The following is a 12,456-nucleotide window of genomic DNA, read 5'->3' as shown; positions in this document are numbered from 1 at the left end:
AATCCTCATAAGACTTGTGCTCCAGACCCCTCAGACATACAGTATTATGTAACAATTAACATCACAAAATTCAAATAATTGGCTATTCTCACCCAAAATCAAATCCCCTTGAGGTACACATTAGACTTCCCCATCTTTCCATGTTACCCACCAAGTGCATCCAGGTCCTTGAGCAAAAGCAATCCTACTGATGGGTTTGCCTTTGCCTGAGGCAGGAATATAGCAGGCCTTGGATCCTCTGTATCCCCAACTCCAAAACTCTAGGGGTCGGCCTCTAGCCTCCCCTGATGCTTTCTGCCAAATGTTCCACGTAGGGCAATTCTCCCTGGCTACAGTGTAGAGAACATTCTTTACATCTTGCCCTGCCTGGACTGGCCCAAGGGCTACTGCATGAACTATCATCTCCTGCTTAGTTTGTTCAAAGGCTTGTCATTGCTCAGGACACCATTTGAAATCATTCTTCTTCTGAGTCACTTGATAGAGAGGGCTTACAATCAGACTGTAATTTGGAATACACATTCTCCAAAACCCCACAAATGCCTAAGAAAGCTTGTGTTTCCTTTTTGTTAGCTGGTAGGGACATGGCTGTTATTTTGCTCATCACATCCATTGGGATCTGACAACATCCATCTCGCCATTTTACTCCTAACAATTGGATTTCCTGTGCAGGTCCCTTGACCTTACTTTGTTTTATGGCAAAACCGGCCTTCAGAAGGGTTTGGACTATTTTCTTCTCTTTCTCAAAAATGTCCTCTGCTGTATTGCCCACACAGTTATGTCATCAATGTATTGCAGGTGCTCTGGAGCCTTACCCTGTTCCAGTGCAGTCGGGATCAGTCCATGGCAAATGGTAGGGCTGTGTTTCCACCCCTGGGGCAGTTGATTCCAAGTGTACTGGATGCCCCTCCAAAGTGAAACAAACTGTGGTCTGCACTCTACTGATGGAGGGATTGAGGAAAATGCACTAGTGATATCAGCTGGCCAATAATTTTTCTGTAAGAACCCCCTTTTTGGATTGTTTTTCCTTGTAACTCATGTACCTGTGCCTCTAGAGTCAAAGTAGGTTTTCCATCCCACTTCCTCATGTCCTCTCCATGGTCACACAGGTAAAACCACAGGGTGCCCTGTGACATGTACTTTCTATATCCTCTCTCTTGAGCAGAGGAACACTTACTCCCAATAGCTGAGACACTGGTCTGTACAGGTGGGGAGTAGGGCATATCCTCTTTGAGTTGCTGGAACTCCCAGGATGGTTTCTCCACAGCTAAGATGCAGGCCCATAGGGAGGAACAGAGACTTTCTTTGTATTGCCAGAGTTGGCCAGCCAATTCATCCATTGTTTCTCCCTCTCTGTCTTTCAAGGTCCTTACTACCAATCAGTTGGCATATGACTATGGTGTGATCTATACAAACTTCTGCCATGTGGGTCGTGTGCACCTGACTTCATCTGGATCTTTGTATGACTGCTCATTGTCCAGGTCATCATGAATCACCTTCAGCATGACTAATTCCCTCAGGTACCGGATATCTCTTTCCAGGGTGGTCCACTTGCCTGGGTGACATATAACATCTTCCTTGAAGGGATACTTTTCCTTCACACCTGATGGGAGTTGCCTCCAGAGGCTGAGGGCTTGTGCCACTTTGTCAATGCCCCCTTCTCTAGAAAGGGATCACAGATGCTTGGCTTCCCTGCCTTCTAATTCCAGGCTGCTGGCCCTGTTATCCCTGCATCAGAGCAGCCAGGTGACAATGTGCTTGCCTGGATGACGACTGAAATCTTTTCACATTATCTCGCAGCTCACTCAGGGATAGGGATCGGGTGGTTAGCATCTTGTTTATGAGTTCTGCCTCTTCCTTCTCCTCTTCTTGTAATGGCCCTGCTTCAGAGTAGCCTGCCTTGTCCTCTTCCTCCTCCTTCCCCTTCCATTACTAAATAAGCTGACTTTCACATCCAATATTTCTTTTTGTGTATAGGGGTGACAGATACTGGCATGGGTTGCATCTCTGGTTCAGCTGCAGTGCCTGTTGCAAGGGGTGGAGTAGCCTCAGTGACTGTCATTAGGGTTGGAGTAGCTGCAGTGCCTGTTGTTTTGTCTTGAGATCCAGAGACCTTCTCTTCCCCATGAGGGTACTGAATAGCGTTAGACAGGGCTCGGTATGCGTGGGCCAGGCCCCAGCACATTGCAGTGATTTGTGTTTCTCTGGGCTTGCCAAGGTGACAGCATACTTTTTCCAAATATTTCAGTAGTTTTTCAGGATTCCACACCTGTTCAGGGGTGAAATTCCAAAACATTGGAGGTGCCCACTGTCCTAGGTACTTGCCCATACTATCCCACATATCCTGCTATTCATAACTATCCAACCTCTGGGCAGATATCTAAATAGTATTCTTAAATAGTTGTTTAACCTTAAACAAGACCTGAAACACATTCAGGAGACATAGCAATAGGAACATGCTGGTTTGAATATCCCAAGGATATTGAAAATTCTCAAGAGCTATTGCAACTAGCCTTAAGGAGAAGGGGAAGCTGAAGGAGACGGCTCTCCGAGGAGAAAAGGTAAAGAGTGTAACTATTAAGGGTTTCCCAAAGATGGTTCCCAAAGTATAGAGATGATTACAATGCTGAGCATAAATACCAGATTAGTCTCTCGAGCAGTAATGTTATCGTATCATAAGACAGTGTTGCACAATACAGCAAAATGATAAGCTTAATCCAGCCACTGGAGGTGATAAACAGCACAGCAGGGAACATACAGAGCAAGTAAGCTGGTACAAACACAACTCTGAGAACAAGCACAACAACTCTGAGAGCAAATAAATTAACACTGTGACCAGCTACTATTAACCTAGTAGTGAATGCTTATAACACATTTGGTTTAACACACTCTGGTTGGATCTCTTATCTCAACTCTTCGAGCGCCATGTTGGGTGCCAAAAAGGACTGCTGTGGTTTAGCCCATCAGGCAGCTAAACACCACACAGCTGTTCGCTCAATCCACCATAGTGGGATGGGGGAAAGAATTGGAAAAAAAGGTAAAACTCATGGATTGAGATAAAAATAATTTAATAAGACAGAAAAGGAAGGCAAAATAATAATAAAAGAATAGACAAAAGCGATGCACGATGCAATTGCTCACCACCTGCTGACTGATGTCCAGCCTGTTCCCGAGCAGCGATTGCTGTGCCTCCTCCAACTTCCCCCAGTTCATACACTGGGCATGATGCCATAGGGTCTGGAATAGCCCTTTGGCCAGCTGGGGTCAGCTGTCCCTGCTGTGTCCCCTCCCAGCTTCTTGTGCACCTGGCAGAGCAGGGGAAGCGGAAAAATCCTTGACTATGTAAGCACTGCTTAGCAACAACTAAACCATCAGGGTGTTATCAACATTCTTCTTGTACTAAATCCAAAACACAGCGCTATGCCAGCTACTGGGAAGAAAATTAACACTATCCCAATCAAAACTCAGACAACATCTAAAGTCAGAAGAGAGGAGCTGGGCTCGGACATCCCACCTTGCCAAAGCCCAATGCTACAGGTCTCCACTTTGCTAGTTTCCTCTGCCCAAAGGCTCATGGAGAAGTATGTTTTAGCAACAAGAGCCCAGGTCTGGCAGCTGTGTGAGTCAAATAACCCACCCACACTCCCCAGGTGTATTTGATAATCCATAATATAGCACACAATGTCCAAAGGCTGGGGGGAAGATTTCTGAAGGGAAAAGAAAGAAGTGAGGCCACTTCAGTCCCTGAAAGCAAGATGGACAAAGATCTGGAAGGTAGGGAATGACTCCCTGTGGTAGAAAAAAAGGGAGTTTAACCAAATCACAAAGAATCATGGAAGGGTTCCTTTTCTATGACTAATGTTATCTATCCTAATTTCTAAGAAATTAGGTGGAAGCAGTATCCAAGAACACTTTGCCTAAATTACATGCCAAAACACCAGGGATGTTGAAACAGTAAGCCATCTATCTGATCTCTCACACAACTGTAAATCCTGATCTATTCCACTGGAGATACTAGGCTGGATAAACATGATCAAAACCCGGTTCACTGGGTTGACCCAAGTCTTTTGATGCACTTGTGAAGCAGATGTTTCAGCTGAGTAATAGAAACCATGCAGTTCAGCTCTCATAGTCTGGATGTAGTCACTGACTGTGATTCGCAGACACATGGGCTCTGAGCAGAGGAGCAGGCAAGCTTCCCTTGGGTGGGCTCTGCCTCCTCACACTGCCCCTGCCCTTCTCCCTCCCTTGGACTGCTGAATGGCAAACATCAAGTTTTCCCTCCTTTCTGGGGTGCTTGACTGCTACTGACCAGACATTAAAGCTCTTCATGCATTTTAAGTGAGGTCACCACTCTAATTGTTGATGGGTTTCCTTTATTTCTGAGGTGATTGTACTGTGACATTCCCTCCTCAGAGACTGCACTGCTCTGGTGTGGAAGAATGACACGAACTACAGCTCATCTTCTGCTGGGACACGTTGGGACCTGTTCCGACTTACCCCCTAGCAAAACAATTCCAAACTACACTTATCAGCTGTCAGGCAACTTTTGGAGAGGGAATAATTTTGGACTGACTTAGGAATTATGGCTCAGGGAAAGGAGTCGTAACACAGGCTCCCTAAAAACTTGTCTCTCCCCAACTGCTTTAATAAGCTTTGCACTGCTCTAGTGTGCTTGAGAGGTGAAGATGACCTGGGATTGGCATCAAGAACAGGTCTTTGTTCTGCTGGGAAAGAAGGAAAGGACAATGGTGAGACAACTCTCTTCTCTTGTAGTAATTCCTACCTGGGTCCTGCCACAAAGTCAGTACCCCTTTATTTTACAGTCCCACCTTGTCCTGGTTTCAGCTGGGATATTTTTCTTCCTAGTAGCTGGCATAGCACTGTGGTTTGGATTTAGGATGAGAAGAATATTGATAACACCCTGATGGTTTAGTTGTTGCTAAGCAGTGCTTACACAATTCAAAGACTTTTCAGCTTCCCCTGCTCTGCCAGGGGCACGAGAAGCTGGGAGGGGGCACGGCCAGGACAGCTGACCTCAACTGGCCAAAGGGCTATTCCAGACCCTATGGTGTTGTGCTCAGTAGAGGAAGTGGGGGGAGTTGGCAAGGAGAGTGATTGCTGCTCGGGAACAGGCTGGACATCAGTCAGCAGGTGGTGAGCAATTGCATTGTGCATCATTTGTTTTGTATTTTCTCTTATCATTATTATTATTGATGGTGGTGTTATTGTTTTCCTCTGTTGTTTTATAATACTGTCTTTATCTCAACCTACGGCATTCAGCTTGTGTTCAGCCGTGTGTGGTGTTCAGCTGCCTGCCGGGTTAAACCACAACATGCCTATTATATTTGTAAACACTAATCTCAGAAATGTGAACAGCAATTCACGTGATGTACCATGATGAAAACAGACATGTTGTTTGCCAATAGTGCAGTAACATTATGTCCAGCGGCAGGTAAGGTTCGTTCCTACTTCCAAAAATCATGCAACCCTTTTTTATTTTAGACTGGTACATGGGAACCCATTTCAGAAAGCTGGGCTTCCTTGCATCTTTCAGAATCACGCATGAAGCACTGAACCCCATGACCGGACCTTCCCGATAAGCATAAACTCTCCTGATGCCTTTAAGTAAATGGATTTTCAATGACTGGTAGAATATTTACTTGTGACCTTTTTTTTTCTTCCCTTTGGAGAATAACATACTATTTTCTGGTTGATCTTAAAGTCTTAAACCCAGAAAACACTAAGAAACGCATTAGATTAGTAATATCACACAAAACCAAGAAAAATATTTCCCCAGAGGCCTCACAGCAATAAAAAACTGTTGGGGATAGGCAGAGACATTCATTCCAGAAGAAATAGTTTCAATACTCACTAGTGATAGCGTTCAATCATTTTTTAACATTACAATGAACATAGCTATATATACTCAGGGTGGTAGGTACATCTGAGGCAAAATATGCACTTAAAGTAGACCATGTTGCTACATTTTATGTAGATAATTTTTAGCACTAATATTCTTAAAGCAAGCTACCAGAAGTAGGATAGTGGATATCACACTCCCCTGCACTTTGGGAAACCCCCTCTGGGGCAATGCAGACAGCCGGCCAGAGTTTTGCTGGATTATAAATAACCAGATTTGGCCTGGCTCTCTTGCGGATTATGCAAGTTCAGTGTGGAAGAGGAAAGCGGATTAAAGGCCTCATGTTGCCTATTTCTGAGCCAGCAGTTTGCTTTTACAGTACAGGTAGGATGCAAAGGGGCAGGACAGGAATGACTGCTGTTCCTCTGGGAGTGGGTAGAAAAGTGAATGGCACTGGACATCTCCCAATTCCCTAAGCACCGCAAGCAACTCCTGTGCTATGGAACAGATGCTTTTTGATAATTTGGGATCGTAGAGGACACAAACTAGCATGCTGTACCCTCGGTATGCCAGTGTGCCAAAGCAACTCAAGGCCACAAGAGGTGCCTTTTCTTTGCGCCTGAGAGAGGGGTGGCTTGTGAAGTGGCTCTGGGTAGCAATCAGCTTTTTACCGACAACAGTTTGGAGATGTCTATTTGTGGCTGATTGGGACTTCACTACTCATTTTGATCTGGCAGACCTCAACTTGTACTACTCCAAAGTACACCATTTCCAAGCCAAGCCTGTGCCACAAACTGATTTTCTGATTTCATTCTTATTTCCAGAATGATATGTGGATGATACTGAAAAGAAAGTGAACACAAAGGAAGGAGGCAGAGAAACCACTTTATCCAATGCACTCAAAACTCCTTTATCTTCTATTGGTTGCTAAAAATATCCTCCCCCCCTTTTTTTTAATGAAACAAAATTACATGTGTCACTAACTTGGACCATGGCATTTGCAGGAGTATGCACCTCACGTTGCCAATCTGAACAGTCATGTATGTCCAGTGCTGCGCTGTTTTCTTGATTGATGGCTGTATTTCCCAGCACTCATAAGAAGAAGTAGAGAGAAAACCTAACAGCAAATGAGCTACATGTCCCAGCTTGATACCCGACCCACACAGTGCTCTCTGAGCATTCACAAAAATTATTGACCTTATGAAAGCAAGCCGTCGTAAAACCAGAGTTAAAATCCCTGAGGGAGAAAGTTAATGGCTGCACCAGAAGAACCCATTCCCCAGCACCAGCGCACCCGTGCCGCCTGCTGCAGGAGAGCCAGGAGGAGGCTCTGTGGCTGCTGCTGCACTGAGCCTGGGGGCAGCAGGAGGCAGGTCTACAGATGCTGTGAGAGGTGGGCACACTGAAGTCCTTCAAAGTCATAGTGCCTGATACACCAGCAGAAAAAAAAAGGTTGCTTTAGAAAATACAGCTTTAACTTTTCTGTGCCTCCTTTTTACAGATGTAAGCAGAGATAATACTGATTATTAGGTTTTGTAATGTGAGACGCTGCAGAGTTCTCTGGGGATGAGTTAAAAGTATGCATTAAAAATAGCCCAAAGACCAGAGTGTGACAGCAGAAAAATGTGGGAAACTGGTCAAGTTTACTGATTTCTTATGCAAACTAAGGCAAGTCACTCTATGTCAGATCTAAAAGCAAAAAAAAAACCCCAAACCAAAAAAGACGAAAAAAAGCAGTCACCCACAGGTTCCATAGGTGGAACATACTTTTTGGCGTTCCAGATGTGTAACCCCCACTTCACCCTGCCTCCCCCTGCTTCGTGGCCCATTTTTGCTGCAACTCCTCTGTAAAACGCTACCTTCATCCTTCACAACAGTGCTGCAGGGACACCTTAGTGACTGTGAGACACTGAACGCATGGTGATCGGGTTCCTGCAAGACTCATGTGGCAGTTGCCATTGCTCCTTTCTACACACTATTACTGCAGTGATTCAGAAGACTGGTTACTGATACTTCCGATCTCTACAATTATGAAATATCTGCTATAGCTAACAGTACTTGCCTCAGCCCACAGGTTTTCCCTGAATTATATTCCTTTATTCTAGCAGTAACATTTTCTAGGATCATCGTTAGTTCTTCCTCCTCCCTGTATGTTCATCCCTGACTTATTTATGAGGAACACCTATACATTTGTTGTATCCTTTTTGGTTTTTGTTGCTTTTTGAGTCTACTCTTAATGTACACTATTTCCAGACCACCTAAAGACTTTAAGTTACTCACAACTTTCCAAGACATCATTGCAAAAATCCTATCATAGCTTTTAGTAACAATAGTCACTTCCGACAGTCAAAACTCGGAGTAATTACACTGACTAATGTAACCAAGTCTTTCTATGCCTTTGTTATTCTCCCTGGGTGAGTTGCTTGCTAAGAGCATGAGAGTCTATTCTTATTGCTGGCCTTGGAGCATGGGATTCGGCTGTTATTTTATACTAAGTCTACTAATCTATTCCTTAAAATCAGTTAAATAAGCTGATCTTCCTCTAGAGTCAGCAGTGCCTTGCAACAGAAATTCCCAAATCCTGCTCTACACTGCAGGGTATTGAGCAGAGGCCTGTACTTCAACCTGTGCAAGCTAAGAGAAGTTTGCCTTAGTCAATAAATTCACTGATCAGAAAAAGTTTTAAGAAAAAATACTGAAAGTTTGAAATTTTCACACTAAAGGACCTACTGATATTATACAACCCCTTTTTAACAGTCAGCAAGGATTCATCAAGAGCAATATTGCATCCAACCAAACTCCTTTCCTCTACAATAAGGTAAAAGATTTGTGAATAAACAATAGAAGCCATAAATCTTGCCTTTCATTATGTTTTTGACATTGGCTGATGTGATCTTCTTATAAGGAAACTAGGCAAATGAGGCCAGGATGAAATACTGTTGGGTGGGAGCAAAATTGAGAAACATACCACAAAAGTGCTCCGCTGTTTACTACAAAAACACAGGCATCAATGAGGTCCTGTCTTGCGTTTTGTGCAAATCAACATTTTCAGCATCTAGGATATTGAACTAGGAGGTAACCTTGTTGAATTTTAGGCACTGAGCTAGAGGTACAGTCAGTGACACTGGTGAAGACCATGAACACTTAAACTTATGAACACTTAAACTTATGTTGACAAATAAATCTTGTTGATATTTTTTCTTTTTAAGCAGGTCTTGTTCAATAAGAAGGTACTGCATGCAGAGAGTGTCACCCAATGCTTAGACAGATACCCAAACTTTTGGGTAGTACTTCTGTAGAAACGGGGGGAGTGGGGTGGGGTGGGGGCTGGAGGGGTGGGGCGCATAGTGGATCTGAAGCTAGCAGGAGTTAACCTGCTGCTGATGCTACAAAAGCAAACACTGTACTGGTATACATAAACAGAGGCATAACTTACAGGGCTCATACAGTACTCCCTCCACTCCAGTCAGCATTTGCAAAATGTCAGCCAAACTTCTCTACCCAGTTTTGGGCAAGGCACTTCCCACAAGATGGGGAGAAGCTGGAGGGAGTCCAGCAGAGAGCAGTGAGAATAGCCAGAGGTCTAGAAAATACACTCAGCAAGGAAAGGCTGCAAGAAATAAGACTGTTTAGTTTAACATGAGGGGAACATGACAATGCTGCTGAAGTATACAAAAGGCAGCTGCAAAGGGGCAGGGGATCATCTTGTTTCCTCATCCATGAGAGTTAGGGCAGGAAACAAAGAGCCTAAATCCTGGTAGGGGCTCTAGGTTTAATGTTAGGATGTGTTTTCTAACAGCTTGGACATTGCTGCTTGGAAAATCTCAGACACACTCAAGAAAAATTGCAGAGATTTCTCTCATCAATATCACAGCCATGCAGGCAGTTCATCCTGCTGCAGAAGGCTGAACCTCTTGGGAGACCTCTCCAGACTAGTAATTAACAACAACCACATTCATTTTGTGTATAGTAAACAAAAGGAAAGGGAACAGATGAAAGATAGGTGCCAGATTTTAGACCCCGCTTGTAAATCAATTAAGGGAGGGATGAAGTTGTTCAGGCTTCCATTCCACTTCACAGTAATTTAAAAAATACTTAGTGGAAAACATAGAATGGATGAAGAATTAATGACCTAAAGCTTTTGATTTTCATATAAACTGGGTCTAGCTGCTTTGTCTCCTGCATTCTTCATGTCTACTCCAACACTAATGCACCTTCTGGGTCTCAGTGGCCAGAAAAGGAGGATGCTGGCCAGCTCAGTTAAGTTCAGGATACCACCCAGAAAGGGGAGCATGGGCTGCATACCGTTCTTCCACATGCACTTTTGCATCCTTTGCTTGGTCAGCCCAGCCCTGGCAGGGTCAGGCTATTAGGAACCATCTAGCCCCAGTCAGCAAGCCACATCTTCCATGCTCACTCTGCTCAGAAGAAACATCACAGCCTGTGCTCAGGAGGACAGCAGCAAATGGCTGTCCTGGTGCAGTGGCTCCATGCCTGATGCAAGCTGCCAAATGCCTGCCTGAGGTGCTTGGCAGGGAGGGCACATGCTGGCCTCAGCACGAGTATGGCCAAGGGGGAGATCTACAAGGCTGCTCTGGAGGGGGCGGTGATGTTCATCTGGACCCTGGCAGCATCATCCTGCCCCCACAGATCTCCCTCTCTGAGCCCCGCTCCCCCTTGCCTCTCACTCTTCTTCAGCTGAAAAACAGGTCTTTTGCAGACTGGCTGGTGACCACAGCAGCAGCTAGCAGCAGTGCCATGGGCCATGCACAGAGCCCAGGTGGGAATTAGTGGGACTGGTGAGATCGTATGCTAATTTGGGTTTCTCTAGCATCAACCTCACTATTGTGTTGGCAATGGGTAAAATAGCTGTGGGTCTTGTTGTCCACTCTTATGTATGTGTACTTTACTGCTGCTGACCAGGCATAAACACAAGATTTGTAAGAACAGCTGTCCAAAACATCTTAACTGAGTTTTCACTTCAAACAGCAAATTGTGGTTATTTTTAATAATACCTGAAAGAACAAGATTTCATAGGGTTTTTTTCCCCTTATAGCAATCTCTCTCTACCTAAGTTGAAAAGAAATAATGGGAATGCCATGCCATGTTAATGAACCAAAGGCTTCAGTGATTTATACTTCACATTTTTTATCCTTCTCTTTCTCTTTCTGTAGCCTATTTAAAACATTTAGTGTATTTTCAAGTGCAGTGGTTTCCATGAGTATACGCATACTAGTATGTAAAGCTCTGAGGCATGCCTGCTTGTCACTCTGTGCTGGGGCTGTGCTAAAGCCAGTAGTTTCATGGCTGCATGTAACCTAATTACAGCATCAGAAGAAGCAGTCACTGCCTGCAGGCTCTGGCCGGCTGACCCCACAGTTCAACTGAAGGTAAGGTGCACTAACTAGCAAATGTGAGGAGGAAGACAAATAGCGAGTGAAACACAACTGACATGATCAAACTTGCTACATCCAGTTTCTATTATTTCCACAACCTACGCTATTTATGTTGTTTCAATGATGATTTTAATTTTTCACTTTCGCTCACTGCCTTAAGAAAACAATTAATTAAAAATAAAGAGTTTGGTTTCTCTTAAGACACCTACTCAGATAATAAGCCAGCTTTCCCCCTCAAAGCATCTGACTGATGTGTTGCCAAGAAGCACAGGCAGCTCCCCACATTCGCTCTTCAGCCAGGACCAGCTCCTGTTCTCTGCACGTGCAAGCGAGACGAGCACGGCCCACACCGCAGCTCCTGGGGCTGGGCTGAGCTCGGCCCAGGGTTACCTGCTCCAGGTGCCCTCTGCTCCACCACTGCTCCCAGGGGCTTGCAGAGATGCCCAGCAAAAGCCACATTTTGGCTTGGCATGCTTCAGTTGGTTACCTGCTCCAAGGGTTACCTGCTCCAGGTGCCCTCTGCTCCACCACTGCTCCCAGGGGCTTGCAGAGATGCCCAGCAAAAGCCACATTTTAGCTTGGCATGCTTCAGTTGGAGCTGGAGCTCTTATCTACTTCACTATTACAAATAACCTTCATCTTTCTAAACTCTACCAGGTAGTACAGGCTACTATATGGAGATAAACCACTTGACATGCTGGCTATAGCTGCTCTCCCTTTGAAGGGGAGGCATGGGAGCAGATCTCTATCTGCATGCCTGCTCCTAACTCTCACAATGTGACACTTAGCAGGCTAAGGACAGTTTCTCCAGGCTCAGCTGGCAGCATTCAAGCTGCCTCTTGCTTTGTCGAGGCACATGTATCCACCAGGAAAATCGTCTGTCCAAAAGTAAATTTTACCTTCCATGTAAGCATTCAGATCAACCCCCAGAAGTGTGTTTGTAACACCTCCATTCTACCCACTGATTCTGCACATCATCTACTTAATACCATCTTACAATCAGGAGGATTATATTAACTCACAAACATTTGAAAGACAATAATTCATTGTCCATTTCACTGAATGTAGACATGTAAATCTGTTTCTGGGAACCATTCTTACTTAAACATGAAGATGGCTCTCCTTGTCTGTTTCAGGGGTCAGTCATTCCTCAACAATAGATAGACGTGAAATTGTACATTCAGTTCTGAACTGAAATAA

The sequence above is a fragment of the Egretta garzetta genome, unplaced genomic scaffold (assembly GCF_000687185.1).
Source record: "Egretta garzetta isolate BGI_Z169 unplaced genomic scaffold, ASM68718v1 scaffold271, whole genome shotgun sequence".
Lineage (NCBI taxonomy): Eukaryota > Metazoa > Chordata > Aves > Pelecaniformes > Ardeidae > Egretta > Egretta garzetta.
This window is presented reverse-complemented; position numbering follows the sequence as displayed.